General features: G+C 39.6%; 1 protein-coding gene across 1 annotated transcript in view; it reads left to right on the plus strand.

Annotated features, from left to right (window-relative positions):
* Nucleotides 1-17,397, plus strand: part of LOC122516591 (homeotic protein ultrabithorax-like) — a 115,614-nt gene that overhangs the window by 1,466 nt on the left and 96,751 nt on the right. The window lies entirely within an intron of this gene.

Raw genomic sequence — 17,397 nt, forward strand, 5'->3', positions numbered from 1 at the left:
AGAAGGGGGAAAGGCCTGGTTCAGTCGGGGGTTCAAGTGCCTTCTCGTCGTCGTACTCACCCCTCCGGAACCCCGAATTCCGGTAGTCAGCTGTTTCTAACCGTGTCTTTGTCCCACTCTTGTGTTGAGAGCCTTTTCTGATATAAAACATTCTCTTTCTCACTCGTACTTCTCTAGTCGTTAGTAAATATATGATGAACGTAGCTTCCAAAAGCTTCGTCTCATTTTTCGATTGCGACTCTTTCAACAGACCAGCTCTGGAGTCTCTCTCTTTCTTTTTTTTACTATATCTTTTTCTCAGTCTATCTATCTGCGGTCTCAACCCTCTCCATCGCACGATCTCCTCAGTCCGGTTTTAGGTCCGCCTACTTTTTTTTCTTTTTTTTTCTTCCTCATCTTTCTCCGCGACCACAGAAAGATCCACCTCTCTTTATGCATACAAAGGTGTAAGGATTACTTTATGAGACTTCGTGACGTAGGAAACGGGCTTATTCAAGCTCGGAGAACGGTATTTTACTGAATGAATTCTGTAAAATACCTTACTCGAGAATTACCGGGTTATCGAAAATGTGCTTCGTTTTAAATGTAGCTCTCTCTCTCTCTATATATATATATACATATACCTAGGATATATTAAGCGATGAAGTAAAACAACCCTTTGATCTTTTTCTCTCTTCATCTTCTTCTTCTTCCTTTTTCTTTTCCTTTACTTAAGAAGAAGGAGGCGTAGAACCAGGCCGAAAGTTAGTTAGTTCGTGAACTCTCATCGGTAGGGATGAACTCTCTTCTTCTTCTCTCCCTCTCTCTTTCACTTTCTTATACTTGGAACAACTTGGAAAGGGTCGATGCGAGGGCCCTCGAAGAATGCACCGATCGTAGGTGGGATCGTAGGGAATGAGAAAAAGCAATTGATCGAGGTACATACTCTTTCTTTCTTTTTATTTTATTTTATTTTCTTTTTTTCTCTCTCTCTCTCTCTCTCTATCTTCGCGCGCAAGAAACAGGTTTCATGTACTTGCGAATCGAAAGTCGTTGACTCATTTCGCACGACTCACCGCAAGAGGCAAGTGTTCGTTGGTTCTTCTCAGCCGGCGGTAGGTAGATAGGTAGGTATATGAAGCCGATAGGCCACTCGAACGCGATCCTAGTGAAATTTATCGATACAGGATTGTGGATTATTTCGTCATATATTAAAGTCCGCGGTGCAGAGCAAATATAGAGCCATCAATGACCGCCGTCACTCGTTACCACGATCTACGATGAATAATTTTGCTTTATCGCGATGCCCGCACGATTCCAATCCATCCTTCCTTTCGACTACCGGCGTGCTGTTCTGCATTAATGTATCCCCCATGGAAAGCAGTGGCTTGTCTACAATGAAAAAGTGAGAGAGAGTGAGAGAGAGAGAGAGAGAGAGAGAAACAGATGATAATCATGCTTTATGACATCGTAAGAAGAAGGAAAGTTTATCTCGCTAGTATACCCTTTCTATTGTTTAATACTGTATAAGTATGTGAGAATTCCTAAGACACTATTCTTTTCCACTCACCCACTCGCAATGACATTATTTTTCGAGTCTATCGAGCGAATGACGTTAACGACGGACGAAAGGATTTCAATAAGATAATCGTTTTAAAAATTATATTTTCCTTAACACGCGATAAATATGTATAATACAAATATATATATATTTACTATTTACTTTTAAACATGAACGTTGAGATACATTTTTGGAAAGTCTCGTGAAATCTGATCAAGTAATTTCCTCTCTTTCTCTCTTTCTTTGAACAATGAAACTATCGAAGAAACAAATAGTGAATGTTTTGTCTAGACTTAACAAACGAAGAGAACGATCTCCTTGACGTTCCTTTTCTCATTCGTGATTCGTTACGAGTGTAACGATCTCTCGCAAAGAGTATCGCTGCGAGAATCTCTGTCTATCGTATAATTTATGATGTTTGGAATAGAGAGTATCTACCTATGTAAATGTGTATTCTAAACGTGTCGCGAATGATGTACGATCGATTATGCCTCGATGTTGGGCGATCGAATGGCTCAGAAAGCCGACGGCCAACATCGTCGCTTATATCGTTTAGTTTTGTGTGTCGGTAATGCAACGATGTAAACGGTAACGAGATCGGGCGCGCGAGACTCGATTAGTCATTAATAATCCGTGCACGGTGAAAGAACGAGACTAGAGAATGCAAGAGAGAGGGAGAGAGAGAGAGAGAGAAAGAACGATTGCACGCCGGAACCGTACTAATGACGCGTTTGCAATAAATACTCCTGCGAAATATCTTCTCGTCGAGCTTTTACTAAACGATTACTACCACCGACATTATCGCAACCGCTTCATTTATAAACATTCAAGTTAGCATAATCATGAACACTTTTGTTACGACCTTATCTGGGAACATCTCGATAAAGATACCGTAGAACATTAAACTCGAGACTACTTTTCTTCTTGAATTCCGTTTAAATACGGGGAAAAGTGTGAGGATAATTTTAATTATTATTATTATTTTTTATTTTATTTGATTTATATATCGTTTCTAATAAATCTTTAGTTGTATTTTTATGACTGATCGATTTACGAAATTCTTTAGAGTTTTAAAGGAGACAGAAAATACCTAAACAGCAGCGAGTTTTGTTCCTCTACCCGTAGATAAATTCAAAGTCTTACCACCCGCTAGGAGATACAAAGCTTTACTTTCTTTCACAGTGGATCACTTTCTCCTGCTTTCCCAAATGCTACCGAAATTTACGACCCTCTTCATTGAGGGTTCGCCGTGTCTATAGGGTAATTAGAGGGCGCGAAGGTGTAGGCTCGAATAGTATATATCCGAATGCCGCTTCGATTCACCCCCGTAGAAAAGTGGCTGTTTCGTTGGAGTGGTCCTTCGAGTATACCTTTTTAAAGGGACATTAAGGGTGGCCGATAACTCGAAAACGGGAAAGCAGACGTCTCTCGGTTTAGATTCTTAATTTTCCTTCAACGTTCATCGTTCTTTTTTTACTCTTCCCCACCCGATTAAACTCATAATTTAGAAAGATAGATAAGAATGATTCTTAAGAAAAGTCTTTTGATATTATTTATCTTCATTTCTCTTTATCTCGAAAGAAAAATTAGTTGGCTTTTGAAATGACTGTATTTCTATACATAGAGTCAGCCCACGTGATTAGAATAACCAGTTGTATATATCACTCGTAGCATCGGTAGGAAAATTATACGATCGTGTTTTAGATTTAAATGAAGAAAGTAGGAAGAGAGAGAAGAAAACGAAAGTGATTCACGTTTCTACGTCGTTGAAAGGCACAGAAACGTCGTCTAACGATCGTTCGGTTTGTAGAAGTAAAGGAGTAAAAAGTAAAAGACGGCTAGTCTTCCCGCGCGAAAGGATCCACGTGGATATCTGGAGTCTGGTAAGCGACGAGAAAGAGAAAGAGAAAGAGAAGAGAGTAGTTGGAAACGAGTATGCCGGCTCGGCAATAGGTGTTACGTACCTCGGGGAGCAAGCTCATTCAATATAAAGCAGCTACGAACAACGCTGTAACCGTAACGTTGACGTTTACGACGACGAAATCGTGGTTTTGCTCGTTTACCCCACCTCCTTTATGCGCCTTCACGTTTACCGCTATCGCCGTTTGCGAGACTTGCTTGCGAGCCAGCCGGTAATGCAGGACCCTACCCTACGGCACGCTCCTTCTTCCTTCGTTCCTTCTCTCCCACTCATCGACAAAGATCCTCTCTCCTTCCTTCCGTTTTCTTCGTGTGGGGTAAGAATGGTCCACCCGGTCAGAACTTCTTCGACCGAGACTCGTGTTCCGAGATACGATACTTCGTGTGGAACGATCGTGTCGACGTAAAAGCGGATGGTGTTTCTCCATGAAAGAGAACGTCGATCGTCAAGCATATTTTTTGTCTTCTTTCTCTTTCTCTTTTATTTTTATCGTATTCGTCAATCTATCGAAGATTTATTACCCTTTTGTTACACTCGATCTACGAATTAGAAAGACGATATTACAAATTTTTATTTCAAACGTATCGAAGTAATCGTAAAGTTCATAAATATCTAATTAAAATCTGTTATACAAAAAATTGGCTTGACTTAAAGCCTTGATTAAAAAATTTCATATTCTCTCTCTTTTATTTTCTACTCTTTTCAAGCAACAAACTATTTATGCACATATCTTATAAAGTATCACGGGAGAGTTTGGCTCGCTTGAATGCGTATCAAGGCGTTAGTCGTAGGCAGTATTACAGATAGGTTAGCTAGAACGAGCGCCATCGGCAAAGAAGCTAAAGAGGCAGCCCCGAGTGGGTGCGTTCTTCGCTTACGGAGGGCCGTCGGAGTCCTTTCCATGTGTTGTTGCTCCGTTGGCCCGGATGGAGAATGACGTACGAGCCTCTCCGTATGACTTACTACGCCCTTTTCCCTTCTCTCCACGCCCGCCGCTTCTGCGTACTGTTCGCTCGAAAAACATTCGGTGCCTCTCTCTCTCTTTCTGTCTTTCCTTCACTCTCCGAAGCAAATACGAGCCTACTATACTCTCTACCTTCTATTTTTTATTTTTTATTTTTTACCTTTTCTTTCCACGACAACGAGGACGACGACGAAGACTATGCCACGAGTTCTTCTTTCCAATTCCCTCGCGAATTCACCCCTTCCACTTCTCGGCATATCCGCCTTCTCGACATATAATTCCTGCATAATTCATCTTATCCGCTCCTCCGACTCGCTGAAAACAACGAACGAATTAATTGTTCCTTTCTTCGCATCCCTACGATATTTTTCAATACTTACAGGTATATATATATATCTTATATCTATCCACTGTTACCTTGGAATATATTATTTCGTTATTCACACTATCGTATGCATCGTTAACGAACTCTCTTTTCTCTGCTGCTGTTGCTGCTTCTGCTATTATTTTTTTTTGCTGTTGTTTTTTTTTTTTCGTCATTTTTTATCGGCAGTGGACCTTAACAACCTCTTCATGATCCAACCTCCGACGTCCTTCGACTTTCAAAGAAATTGAACGATCTCGTGCTAAGAGAACTTGATATCATTAACTTTTAATAATAATCGTACGAATAACACGTTTTCCGCGGTCTCAATTTTTAACGGTCTTACGAAATTATTTGGAAAAAATATTTCATTATTCACAACATATTCTACGTCTTGCATCGACGGCTTCCATAGAAAATGAATACCCTCTAGGTAATTCGTGCGTCAGGTAGCTATAATAATAAGCGAGCTAATAAGTATGCGAATCTTGATGGATTGTAGAAGGTTGGCGAGAACGAACGAACAAAAAAATAACGTAGCAAGACGGAGCAGGAGGCGCAGGAAGAGAAGGAAGAGACGAAAGAGGACAAGAAAAAAATAGCAGTACGATATATCGTTGATATCGAGAAGGTTCGATTATGGCAAGGCAGCTGTTGTAGGGGGTCTTTGGAACGTACATAATTTTCATAATCCTTATAATATAATTCTGGTGTAACCCTGGTAGTCTAGATATTAGCGCTTGATCTTGCCAAACCTGACCGTTCCTTCTCGAAACACGTAAGTTGCTTACACTACGTCCTATCTTCTGATTAGATTTTTCCGTCAATGTTTTTTTTTTTCTACTTTTTTCTCTCAAATTCTAAACCTTAGCTGGTAATTTTCGATTAGATTACTGCGACTACTCTTACGATTCGCGTTTAGAACATTTTCGAAGTATTGTGCCATTTTACGTCATCATTCGATCTTTCCTTTTTCGTATTTTATTCGTTTCGCGCGGATCGTATTGTTCGATTAATTTTCTTTTTTACCGTCGTTCCGTGGGGTAAAACAAAAAATTCATCAAATAACGTAGACACCAATGACAAATATTATTTATTGCACTATTCAATGATTTACGATTGGGTTGAGTTATAAACAAAAATAGAAAAGAAGAGTTCGAACGATGCTCGTTTTGAATGATTTTTTAAGCATAAAAATTCGTAGCAACATATAGGGGGCGTAAAATTGCAAGTCGTTCATGCATATACTTATCTTGATACATTACGCACGGCGTGCCTCGAATATTCATGTGTTAAGGGGATAGATACGTGGGACGATAAACGAGTAACGCTTTGTAATTATAATGGAAGAGAGTTCTGGTGCCCTTCAGTTTTTTAGTAAGAGTAGAATTTTTCGCGAGAAAGATCCGAAAAGTTCTTTCTCGATTTCATTTAATCTACCTTCAAAGATCATTAGTGAGATCGAATCGCTGACGTTATCAGTAGGCACGCACTCGGTAACTTTGTTTTAAATTTGTTACGAACGCTATTAATAGTTGAAGGTAATTTAACGAACGATCGTTATAAATATTTGAAATTGTCGTTAAATGTGCAAGTTGGAGGTCTGATGAAAATTGGAAAACCAGTTCGGCGACGACAAGAGTTTAGTTAGTAATTATGTAAATCAAATTGAGACGAGACGTCGAAAAGTGTAAATAAAATTAACGACGAGTACGTATCGGCCAAAAAGGACTTCAAGTTTCTCGGTGCAGTTAAAAAGGATATATACGTTAGGTAATTATACACCAATACGTACGCATACTACACATCATTTAAATTATTATTCCTTTTATCCGTTCGTCGACGTCTTTTAATAAGATTTAAATTCATAACTCGACGAAGCGAAGCGTCGATAACGAGTACAATTCGCATGTTCGAAGAAAAGATATTAGCATAATTATTCGATACCGAGCAATATATCTACGATCATCAATCCCAACATATTAGCGACATATAACTATAAAATACTATTCTTTCTTGCTTGTTTCTCTGAGGATGTGTCGATTGATATTCAATTTGATCGGTTCGTAACATTTATTGAGAAAAAAATTGACTAAATTGACACATTTGCATACTATATTTATACTACCTATTAATTATTTAGCTCAGGTATGTTGCTGATCGACGAGAAAAATGGTGGATTGTCATATAAATCGGTTATTTGTGATGGCAAAGATCAGGAAGACGTGAGTTTGTCGAGGAAAATCAATTCTACGGGAGTAAAGGGTTAAAGTCGTATAGATCGGTAGGGAAAGAGAGAGAGAGAGAGAGGAAAGAGGAGTGAGGAGGAAAAGGGACGCGCGTGCCTCGGCGGTGATCGCACCGGTGGTGTGCAGGGGCTGCCTGGCAGCCTTCTCGATTTGATGGACGAGCTGTTCGCATGTACGACTCGTGCGTCGCTGTTGTTGCTGCTAGCTCGGCTTGATACACACCGACAACATATAGTCTCGACTATAACGCTCGGCTATCTCGCACTAGATGTTTTGCAAATTTCATGCGGCGAAGAATTATCGTTACTCTACTCAGGATTAAATTTCTTTCCCTCTGTCATTTTGTCTCTCTCTCTCTCTCTCTTGTTATTATTTTTTTCATTCACTATAGAATCTACCATCCTTCTCATTATGATCATTGTCTCCTTATTTTCTTTCTACTCTTTTTTCTACAATAAAACAACTCTCTTCTTTATTTAACTAAAGTCGTTAATTACTTTTTCGAGATCATTCGAGACCGTATGAGATTAAATTTGCCCCGTGGTAGGGAGAAGAAATTTACAACGCGAAATTGACGTAATCGATCGTATCGAAAGCATCTTAATGTATTGCTAGAGGAAACATTCGAACATCTTAAGCATATATTTTCTCTAGGGAAGAGAAGTCGACAAGAGATAGATAGATAAAGAGAAAAAAAGAGAGGATGTATTACGTGTATTTTGAAGATCGAGAGAAACGAGTGTCGCGAACATCGTCGAGTTCATAAATTAATGTCTTCCTCGAGGTGATCGACGGTAACTTTCGTTTGGCAAATATATATAGGTATATTGTTGGGTATATGTAGTTAGGAGGTACGCTAATGGATGAATTAATGAAAAGCACGAGCCAGAATAAGTTTTATAGCGATCTTACGAACGATTACTTCGTTAAAGACAAGAGTTACGAGCCAAGAAAGTAGACTTACGGACACCTGATAGAAGACATCGCTCTTTGATGAGACCAGGCCTCCAAGCTGGTCTATATACATACATATATAGAATCTTTCGTTCATGTTGCTTCGGGCTGAGATAATATGTTCCTTCGATCGGACGCGCATCCTAACCACGAGGCAACGTGTTTAGGTGCTCGAAACGACTATAGCATCGAACAAAGGATATAGGTAGATACCTACCTGATCATCTTTCTTCTTAGGAAAAAGAGAAAGAAAGAGAGAGAGAAAGAGGGAGAGAAAGAATAAGCACACGAGGGAGAATAGAATAAAGAGCGATGATAATAATATTATTCAAAAGTTTGTTTATATTTGTATTTTTCTTAAATATTTTATTTGTTCTACTCTCGCATCAGATGCCCTTTCACCTTTTCCGCGTAAAAGAAAACAAGCCGTTTCTTCTCGGTAGCAAGGAAACGACGATGATTGCTTTACGATGTGCAAGAAATGCGGTTTAGTCGTTTCTCAGGTGAAGATCTTCTTTATAGCAATTTTATGGATGATCACCGTTCGAGGATTTCAAACGATGCGACGCGAGTATGTGAAACTCGTTCAAATGCGAATTGTACTTACAGGCTCTATGAACTAGAAACGACTATTCCTATTACCGACACTTCGATAGAACTTGAAAAAAGCCAAGAGTTATCATCTCTTCTCTTTTCTTTCGTCTATTTCTCTACTATTCCATCTCTCTCTCTCTCTCTCTCTCACTCTCGTCACGTAGGAAGTAAGTAGAAGACCATCTGCCCGAGACCGTCGGCGAGTCCGAGTCCGTTGGCCGTATTCAATTAATACGCGGACGACGTAATTGGAACCGTTTATATTGCGAGTACGCTCGGACGTTCATAACTCACAGGAAGCTTTTTGCATCGATGTACCTGCCCACAGTCCCTCCTTTCTCTCTCATTCTCTTGCTCTTACTCTCTCTCTCTCTCTCTCTCTTTTTCTATCTCTCACTCTCTCTCTCTCTCTCTGTCTTTCTCTCGCCCTATCGTTCTATCGCTCTCGCCCTGTTCAGTCCGCCACGATGGGCGGCCATTACGAACAGCACCTGCCATCCTGACCACAATGCTCTCTTACTCCGGTCTTCCTCGTTCGCTAAGGAAACCTCCATGTCTTCCATGAACGTGTTGACTTCTTCAACGCATGAGGATACACCTTGGATGATGAATAAAACATAAGTATATACAATATATTCATAGAATATTATATTTTATCTATTATTATATCAATCGTTTGTTTTTGGATTGGACACGTTCAAGGCATATTTAAATAATCGAAAAAAATGTAAGTGTATTTTTATATTAGATAGGTATTTACAATTACCAACGGCGAATTACGTTGGTGGAAGATTAATGCTCGTTCTCGATCATCGTCCATTTCTCTTTCTTTCTCTATCTCGCGACGAATGTTGTCCTTATCGTCGAAAGTCAAATAATGGGTGGCTCGATCGTAAAAATTGATCGACCTTGAGGATCTCGCGCGTACGCGTTCGAGTTGCCGATCGAATCGTTAAAGGCTTAAGGTGAAATCGTAAATCCCGATCGCGTCAAAGGGAGAGCCTGTAAAATGGAGAGATTTTCATTCGGCCGCGGCGACGTCGAGGCAATTATATTAAAAGGTCAAGAGAAAGAAAGAGGGCGAGAGAAAGAGAAAGAGAAAGAGAGAGAGAGAAAAAAAGAGAGAGAGAGAAAGAAAGAGAAAGATAGAGAGAAGGTTCCTCTCTTACATGAATTATGTCCCGCCGTCTTTTCCAATCGCGCGGCGAAGCTATACGGGAAAGAAACAAACGTCTTGCAACTTGCGTTGCCCCGTAGGATTTATACTTGCGTCATTATACAGGCGAAAATATATATCTTTCGATAATTCGAAGGATGCTGGGACGCGAGACCGGTCGTGGCTTACGGTAACTGGGCTTGAAAATTACTAAAATCAAACGAACGTACCGAGATACGTTAATACATAAGCTCTTAGATTAGTCGATATTAAGTAGAAGAAACCTTAACGATATCTTTATCGATCTTAGTTAATAAACCAAAAATGTGAATGAATAACGATCGGAAGACTGCCGCTCGATCGTTAATTTTCATCCAAAACTTATAAAATCGAATGAATTTATAATTTCAACTGTAAAAAATGACAGTGATAAAAAGGCACCGTTTAAAGGAGAATCGCCATAAATTAGAATGAAATTGTCGGAGCAGCGTGAAACTATGAGCAATGATACGATGAAAGTGCAACGAGTCAATACATCATGGTGTAGCATAGATTCAAATAAGATAAATGTACAAGACTGAAGAAGTAGAAGTAAAAAAAGAAGAAGAACGAGAACAAGAAGATAGAAATGATGATGATGATGAAGAAGAGAAACTGCGGAACTCTTAGGAAGAGAAGAATAGAAGGAGGAAGAGTGAAAGAAAGAAGTGAGAGAAAACAGACAAAAGAGAAAGAGAGACAACACAGAAAGATGCACACACGGTGGAGCGATTAAACAGCTCGGTTAAATTCAACGACATTAAGCCTCGTTTCTCTCTCTCTCTCTCTCTCTCTCTCTCTTTCCTGCTCTCTTTCTCATATCCCCTTCTCAGATATAGGGAAGTCTTCCTCGACTCCCTTCGTATGTTAGTTCGTTGGTTCGTTCGTTCCACGCTCAGGATCGCGACGCGCGGAAAAGTTATGACGTACTGCCCTCGCGACATATTTATTAAGCACCACGAATGATATTAGGCCGGTGCGAACGGACATTACGGGCGTAGGTGCCGACGAGCGTTTGTTGTGCGCCATTAGCCCGGTTAATTTACGATCGCCGTGTTGCTTGTCTCGAAGTAGCACTCGACGCGAACGCTCGCTACTCTGACGGTTACTCGCCTACGCTCGCACTTTTCTCTTCTACGTTTCTCTACCTCTATCCCCTCTTTCACCCTCTCCCTTGTGCCCCTCCTATCCTCCCACCCCTCCTTCCTTCCTTCCTTCCTTCCTCCATTCGTTCTCCTCACGCGATCTTTTCGACATCCGAAACACAACGAAGCTTTGTGTACTTTTTTCCTTTCCTTCTTCCAACTATTTTTGTCGTTAATGTTTTTTTATTTTTCTTTCTTGTTTAATTTATTTTTTTTTCTTTTTTATTTTTATTACCAATTATAGATATGAAAAATTATTCCAATTTATATATATATATAATAACGTTATTTATAGTTCCAATAAGATTATTCATATTGTTTATTAATTTCATTAACCAAGTATCGGCTATGTTCATAAATTCGGATCGTAATAGCATGCATCGAAGATCACGTTTATAGCTCGCACGCTTTATTCACTAGAAGCTGGTCCATATGTAATAAATATTCGTTTACTTTCTCTCTTTCTCTCTCTCTCTCTTTCTCTCTTTTACTCGTTCTTTTTCTTCAAACGCATACTCGCAATTCGCACGCTTCGACGAGCTTACTTGCGATCATCGCTGGATATCTATGCCGGTTGATGTTACAGAAAATTCGAGAGAAGGACGTTTACGTGCCGTACAGAATACGATGTGATAATCTTATCGGGAAATTAGTAGCAACCTTTAAAATTATGAATCAGCGACTCGGCACGTTCATCGAACCGTTTTATCATTCGGATTTATTAGATTACAGGATAGATACGTATTATCTCGAATATGATATACGACTCTAAAGTTATAATGAATTTGTAGTTTTCTATTATAGCAAGGTTAAATTTGTGTAGGAGTAGGAATAAGGATGTTAACTGAACGACGCTTCAAATGGTCGAGATTATGGCAATGGCCTTGAGAAACATTAACCCACGAAATTCTCTTTTCAAAATGGTTCGTCACGTATTACGAGATAGACGTTTGATTTGCTTTATTGTTAGTGTCGAACGTTCACGAGTAGTATACGCATAAAGCATATGTTGTATATAATATATAATCTGCAGTTAAATGCAAGACCGCTTTTAACATTGGTCATAGATCAAATAAACGACTGCGCGCATTCCTAGAGAAAACCTGCTCGACATTAGAAAAAGACTAGCAGCTACTCCTATCCTCCTTCTGTTTCTAATGATCACTTCTCTTTCTCTTTCTCTCTCTCTCTCTCTCTCTTGCTCTCTCTCTTCGTTTCTCCGGTTTGTCCACGTTCGTTTCTCCGTTTTTATGTTTCAATCGATCCCGTCCTATTCCAAATCGTAGATCTCACTTCTCACGTTTGGATCGCTTGGTATTGAGTTCTGGAATTCTTTCTAACCCAACATAGATCTTTCTCTGTCCCTCTCTCTCTCTCTCTCTCTCTTTCTCTCCTTTTTTCCTTTTCTGTTTTTCTATCTCCTTTTATTTCTTTTTCTACAAGGTGGCAATTTGCAGGGTGCGATTATGGCTCGAGTTCGACGAAACTTTCATTTGAAAGTCGTTCTATCCGGTAGCGAATTCAGGCGAGATGAAGAAATGAAAATTATTTCTATGAATTTAATTCAATAAGGTTAAACGAGAACGAGCAATAAACATTTCCATTCAATTACCTTAACTGTTTCTCTTATTTTAAAGATTTAACGTGTGAATCATTTTTCTATATGAAAATTATTAAATATGGGATGAAAAAAAGAAAATGGATAGGAAAAATATTAAGTTGTAGAATAGAACGAATCCTAATCCGTGACGAATCGATATCTTCTCATAAATTTATCCGACAAAGATACTTACCGTCATCTTTCCCATCGTTCGTTCTCTGTTCCTTTATGATTTGTTTCAACTAAATTCTCGCGTGAATACCGGTAGTCTAGCGTGCTTAGTTTATCTTTTTCCCTCTCTCTCTCTCTCTCTTTTTTTTTTACGAATCTCTCGGAGAAGTATAGATTTCAACAGACATGAACTTGAGGTAGTCGTGAAGAGTATAGCAGGACGAGAACCGCAATTCGGTACGGCCGGTAATAAAACTAACTGGACAGAAGCGTAGGGTCAGATTTTCGTCCACCAGCATAGCCTCTTCGCACGAAATAGAAAGATCTCCGTCAAAGAAGAACGTCCTCGCAGAACGATCCTACCCTAAAAAGTGAGACTTTTGCCGAGCGGGGCTATTCTCTCAAAGAATGAAGAAGTACCGTTAACTTCTTTTTTGAGGAAGATGTCATAAAATGGTCAGGGACGATGACAATGAAAATGACCGTTAGTTTTCAACATTCTTCTAATGTCGGTTCTTTGAGGACTACTCTCCGAGCTCCACCGCAGTTGGGCTCGATCCGTCGGTTAGAATCGACGTCTTATCGTAACACTATATCCGATTCTGATCTTTGCAATTTTGTGATTTGAGTCACTTTCACGGGATTGCGCGTTCGATAATATTGTTCGAAGATTAGTCTAATAGTCGTCGCGATTTATTTCATAAACTTCTTCTTCTTTTTCTTCTTCTTGTATTTGTTATATTATTTTTGTGGTTTCATCGATCGTACAATAGAAGTGTCTTGAGAAGTGTTGGATGTTCGATAGAAGAAAAAAAACGGCTAGGAATTCTCGAAGGAAGTCGAATCGCTTCTATTCCTGGACAACGTTGAGGATGTGAACGAAAGAGAAAGAGGACGAGAGAGAGGGCGAGAGAGAGAGAGAGAGAGAAAGAAAGAAAGAAAGAGAGAGAGAAAAGGTTCTCTTTCTCTCTCTCTTTACCGCGAGCTCCGCCCACGAAGATTTACTACTGCGCCCTGTGCTCCACGGCACGGCATGCGAGTGCAGTTGGAATCGCGAGCAACGGTCAACAACACTCGCGCGCACGCGAATGAGAAGTTGAACTACAAAAACGGGTTTTACAAACGAGATTCGAATCGCGCGTCTCGACGCGCGCTTCTTCTCTTCGTTTCTTTTCTCTCCTCTCTCTCCCTCCTTCTCTCTTTCTCTCTATTTTTTTCTCTTGTTTCTACCATATCTTGGACTCGAAGTTCTCTCTTCTCTTTTCTCTTCCGACCTCGAGAACGATGATCGGTTATCGATTTCGAGGATTCACCGATTTCTCTTCACCGTGTTATCCATCCTTTGGGTGGTCCATCGAACGAAAACACCCTCCTCCGAGTCGCGGAAACGAGGAAGATCCTCCCTCGAGATGGTACGATAAAAAAATCAGTAAGTCGATCCGTAGGAGGAAAAATGAAAGTACTTTATCTTTGCCCGAGGATCTGACGATCTCGCTTGGTAAATCGAAACTTTATCGCGATAAGTTAATTGATTTCGACTCCTACTTCCCTTCTCTCTACTTCAGAGTTTCTCTTCAAAGTGATGGTGCTTTGTAATTTTCTTTTATTCCATTTTTCTTTTTGTTTAGATCTTTTTTTTCTCTAAATAATAACATTTCATTACGTTAGTTACTAGCTCGGAAAACGAACGTTCGTTAAATAGAGTCGTGGTTGGAAAAAAATGCTTATCTTTCCAAAATCATCCCTTTTCCTTGCGTAGGTAATTTCAACAAAGTCACGTTCAACCTATAAAGAATATATCGTTTCCGTGAGAATCCGTCTTCTTAAGCAATCATATACATGTATATACTATGTACATGTATATATGTATATATCATATAGGTATACACTTATATTTTGTACGCTCGAAAGAGATGCTTCACGCTTCGCTGAATACACGTTGGTCGATCCTTGATGTCTAGCAGCAGGAAAAAGGTTGGTAAGAAGAGCGTAAATTCCGCCATTTTTCTCATAGTTCCCCATCCTATCTCTCTCTCTTCTCTTTCCTACTCCTCTTCTTCTTTTTCTTTTTCTTTTTCTTCTTCTTCTTCTTCCCTTTCTAAATGATCTCCCCTTTTTGATTCGTTCGCCGAATTCTCTCGTGCCATCGTTCGGTTCAGCGGACTTAACAGACCATCAATTTAGCCGCAGAACTTGAAATTTGCGTGAAATCAAACCGCTGCTTTCCGTAATTCAAATCGCTCGTAAATCCTCTTCGTTGGCCATTCCCCTTTTGTTCTACGCTTGTGTGTTTATATTCGGATAGTTAGTTATCTATGCTTGTTTCAATTGAATCGAATATTTTTGTAGATATTCTCGTTCATTATATTCTTATGATTGTTCTTACAAATCTTTTGTATCATTTCTTTCTTCCTTTCTTACGAGATTTGTTTCTACTGTACGACGACACTTCTTTCGCAAAAAATAAAAAAGAAACTGAATCAAACGCTCTGCGACGATGAAATGTAAACCAGTTAGGCGTTCTACGCCCTTCGGTTAAACGAAAAGCAAGTGTTTTTATGGCTCCGATCCGTCTTGCGGTGCTATAACGAGTTCGTGACTCGACATAATACGATAACCCCTAAATGCGTTTGGACTCGCTGAGAATCGCGGGAGCGAGCTCGTAGAAACGCGTGTGTCCAGAAGCAGAAAGGGAGAAAAAGAGAGATAAAGATAGAGGAAGGGAAATAGGAAGAACGAGATGAAGAACAGAGAGAGAGAAGAAGGAGAGAATGAAAGAGAAAGAGAGTTAGGACAGGGTAATAAAGAGTGCGTGGCGTAAAAGAGGACGAACCGCCGACAGTCCCTCTTACTCCTCTTGCAGGAAGAAAATAGCGTTGAATAAACTATCGTCTGCAGGCCGTACTTCTCGTCCCGGCATTTCGCTTCTCGAATTCCGCGAGATTCTACCAGCAAACTGAATTTTGTTATTCTCGTTCTTTGTGCTTGTCCTTTGTCATTTGTACATATGTTGATAGCAACTATGTAACATCGAATTTGTACGATATTTGTTACATGATTAGTGTCATTGTAGCATTACGTTTAAACATAATGGAAGAAAAAGGATGCAGGAATATAGGAAATAATATAATATCTTTAGAAAGGTATTATTACTAAATGTTCCGTGAACTTTAGCTTACTAACTCCTACACAAATTCATAATATGGAAAGGTTTCGAAGAGCAAGGGTGTAATTATTATTATTTTTCTTGTATTATTAGCACGTAGAGTTTTATTAGATAATGATCTAAGGTAAAATCATTGAGCGTGGTTACCGCTTTAAGCACCAACCCCACGTTTTAAAATCGTTGGAAAATCTTGATTTTCGTCGGACACGAGAAGAATATTTTCTAGATATATGATATAGAATATTCGTGATAGATATGACACGCTTGAGTGCAACTAAATCATGAAATCTTGTTGAAATCTAGTTTTTATGATTCATTGACGGAACTAGATGATTATAAATCATCGTTATGCCGAACGATTTGTCCCCTGGCATGGAATATAAAGCATAACAACAAATTTTCTATTAGAGAGTTACTACGTTGCGGGTTTGTTATATAGATAGTATGCGTACACATCACATGTTGTTGTTCGAATAAATCACTAAGTCGTTGATGGCCATACGAGACACCCTGACGATTCTCGGAACGAGATGAAAAATATTTCGCTGCACGTTATGCTCACGAACGAGATCTTTGAACAGCAAAGGTGGAGAGAAGCACATCGTCGGATGGCTTCTCGCACTCTCGACGACTCGATCTTGGCTCCAAGCAGAATAAGAAACATCGCTCTGCGAGATCATTGAATAACGATGAGAGAGACTCATGCCCGGGGCTACTTTTCAGGATACCTTCACTCCCAGCACCCTTTTCTTCTATCTGCAGCTTCATACTAATTTGGCTAAAAAAACAAACGTTAGGAACGAGTTCAACTATTATTTGTATTTTTTCTTTAGAACAATCGCAGCACGGTCAATTTATACGTTTTATAAATTTCGATCTTTTATTTTGTACAACATGAAATACATTTTTTCAACGAAAACGAATTAATCAAATTAGAACTAGACATAAATTTTTCCTCGAAAAAAAAAAAAAGGAACATTTTTAATCTTTCGAATTTTGGATACTATGAATTTTTGTAGACACATGTAAAACGAGGAACGATCAGCATTTTTGTGCTGACACGCACGAGTGTTGTGGGAATGTGCGTGTAATCGGTAAGTTGCTGGTCCATGGACGCGTGCGCGTTTTACAACCGAAAGAGAAAAAGAGAAGATACCGTAAAGAAAACAAAAAGAAAAGAAAGAGAGAGTGTGTGTTTATGTGTGTGTGAGAGAGAGAGAGAGAGAGAGAAAAAGAAGAGAACACGAGCATAAACATCCTCTGGAAGATACGTTCTCGGAAGACAAAGAGAACCGACACGACGATTTTCGAGTTTTGTCGAGGGAGAAGAGAAAGTGGAGGGGAGGACGTTGAAAGAGGAAGAGGGTGAAACTTGGAAGGGATGCACGCGGTAGGGACATTGAGATGGACGGTGCCAATCGTATGCTAATAGAGTCGTCTCTTATTTTACTTTTTTATCCGAACGGGGAAGTTAACCTGCGGGAACGTTTGTTCGTAAAGGCTATAGCAAATCCATGAAGGACAAAATACCCGA

Source organism: Polistes fuscatus, unplaced genomic scaffold, assembly GCF_010416935.1.
Source record: "Polistes fuscatus isolate 324 unplaced genomic scaffold, CU_Pfus_HIC Scaffold2, whole genome shotgun sequence".
Lineage (NCBI taxonomy): Eukaryota > Metazoa > Arthropoda > Insecta > Hymenoptera > Vespidae > Polistes > Polistes fuscatus.